The sequence below is a fragment of the Trachymyrmex septentrionalis genome, unplaced genomic scaffold (genome assembly GCF_001594115.1).
Source record: "Trachymyrmex septentrionalis isolate Tsep2-gDNA-1 unplaced genomic scaffold, Tsep1.0 scaffold2, whole genome shotgun sequence".
Taxonomy (NCBI): domain Eukaryota; kingdom Metazoa; phylum Arthropoda; class Insecta; order Hymenoptera; family Formicidae; genus Trachymyrmex; species Trachymyrmex septentrionalis.
In genome coordinates this window covers 2,341,285-2,343,554 of record NW_017305179.1, presented here as the reverse complement: position 1 = coordinate 2,343,554, position 2,270 = coordinate 2,341,285, and the positions used below count along the sequence as shown (strand labels likewise).

Sequence of the window (2,270 nt, the reverse complement as noted above, 5' to 3'; positions counted from 1 at the left end):
AAAGAGAGAGAGAAGAGGGAATATTAAAATAATATATAATATAATAAAAAGTAATAAAGGTTGTGGGAGTCAATACAATTAAGTGCGATTATCTTAATATTTATTAAATTTATTCTATAAATTGATGTGATTTCAATGAGCGCAGCCATAATATAATTCATCGAAATCATATCAAGGTTTATGGAATAAATTTAATAAATATAAGATAATCGTACTGTTCACTGCGTTGACTTCCACAATCTTTATTACTTTTCATTATTTTAAATTTGTGGAGTCCTTGCTTTCATTAAATTTGAATGTACAATGTACATAGAACATTAAAGTAATGTATGTAATAACATAATATATAATTAATGTAAATTTTTTAATTTATTTTGAAAAGTTAACTTATAAAACCATACACAGAAAAAAATGTTTGGCTGAATTAACTAGAATTCTGGTGAAAAATAAACGATTCAGAATTCTAGTTAAATTTACAAGATTTAAATATATTAAAATTCTAGTTAAAGTAACCAACATTTAGTAGATTTAATTAGAAATCTAATAGATTTAACAAAAATTCTGGATCGTTCATTTTCCATCAGAATTCCAATTAATTCAACCATTTTTTTCTGTGTATAGTATTACATTATTATGAAGAATTAGAGATAAGAAATATAATATGCTAAACTGCAAGAACGATTAAATTTGATACTATGTTTACTTTTATAAATTTGCATTAACTTTGATTTAATTTGTTATAATTTTCTGTAAAAATAAGCCAATTATCATTTATTTTATTTATTTATTCTATTTTAGGGTATTTATTGTAATATAAAATTGTTCGATAAAAACATAGATAAAAGTTATAAATTAGGAACTCAAGTGGCTTTCCTTCTATAAGAGTTTAAAAAGTTTCAAGGCTGACCGAATTAATCACTGACTATCAAGCTGTATGTGATACTTTCCAGATAACAAAAAACTTATGTAGATTACACCGGTTAATAAACACAAGTATTAGCCTTCAACGTTTCTACATCAGTTGTGATTATGCAATGCACATCAATCTCATTCATTTTCACACGCACACATATACATATACACAGGCGTAATATTATATTTTACCTGAATTAAATTTCACTTCCTGATTAAAGACCAAAACCTATTATGAGGCATTCGAGCATCGTATGCATATAGAAGTCTCGTCTCGTAATATTCTTCGTGAAACATCGTTTATCCGTGACAAGCCCATTGAATTGCGTGTTCACCAGATTGTCTTAATGGGAAAAGGTTCTCCAAACGGGCGCCAATCTATTCGAAAGCGAATACAACCTTGACCTGCCTTGTATACTAAATCTTCTAGATTATACAAATATGTTTCCCTTACAGTAGTTGTTTTCTAATATAAAAAAATATTAATATAAAAAATAAGCGGTATCCTCTGACGATACATGTAATCTAATCGTAGTATATATTGCACGCCATGCATCCTCTCATGCATTGAAGCGATTAAGGCCTTATTTAAGTCACGTGCCAGCTATTTATCGTACAATATTTCAATAGTCGCAATCGACTCAATTTGAAGCGTTACATACAACACAATTATCCAAACATTTAGTCCAATAATTTAAAGGACACGTGTTCAATTTTGCATACCAAAAATATTATCAATTGTTTCAAGATTAACCCTTGATCCCCAATATTAATGAAGAGAAAAGGCTTTGTGCCAACTACTCGTTGTCTCAAATAATACTTTTATTAATGATATTTTCCTCTTGTACAATAATTCTAACAAATATCATTTCTGCTCCTTTACGAAATTTACAATTAAAAAAGAAAAATTAGAAAAATATACTTTTAAACATATTTGAAAAAATGTACTAATTGAGTGACACATTTCTTATCATCTATTATCAATGCATTAAGTTGCATAAGGCATAAAAAAAAGTTAATTGTAAGAGTTAAACTACGTAGATAAGTAAATGTGCTTATTATTTGTCATTTTACTTTGTAAAAAAAAATAAATTTTCTTTATTTTAAGAGTCTGTATTTTCCTATAATTATTTAATAAAAGTATAATTTGTTTAGGCATAAAATATGTTTCCGTTAACACTATACATAATAGAGAACAGGTTTGGCATTGTGAAATTTAAAGCACTCATGTGATACTATATTGTTTCAATATTTATGAATTTTAATTAAACAGTAAATGTCTTTTTATATAAAACTCTTATATGGATTTCATTAAAGATATTGAGGTCTTGATTATCCGTATCATTTCATTCGTGTAC

General features: G+C 26.7%; 1 protein-coding gene across 2 annotated transcripts in view; it reads right to left on the bottom strand.

Moving 5' to 3' along the window:
• LOC108747328 (sodium-independent sulfate anion transporter) overlaps positions 1-2,270 on the bottom strand; it is a 9,347-nt gene that overhangs the window by 5,851 nt on the left and 1,226 nt on the right. For both annotated transcript variants that reach the window (XM_018484722.1, XM_018484723.1), the window contains exon 2: positions 1,105-1,290. The gene's annotated coding sequence lies outside the window, so the exon portion shown is untranslated. The remainder of the gene's footprint in view (positions 1-1,104; positions 1,291-2,270) is intronic.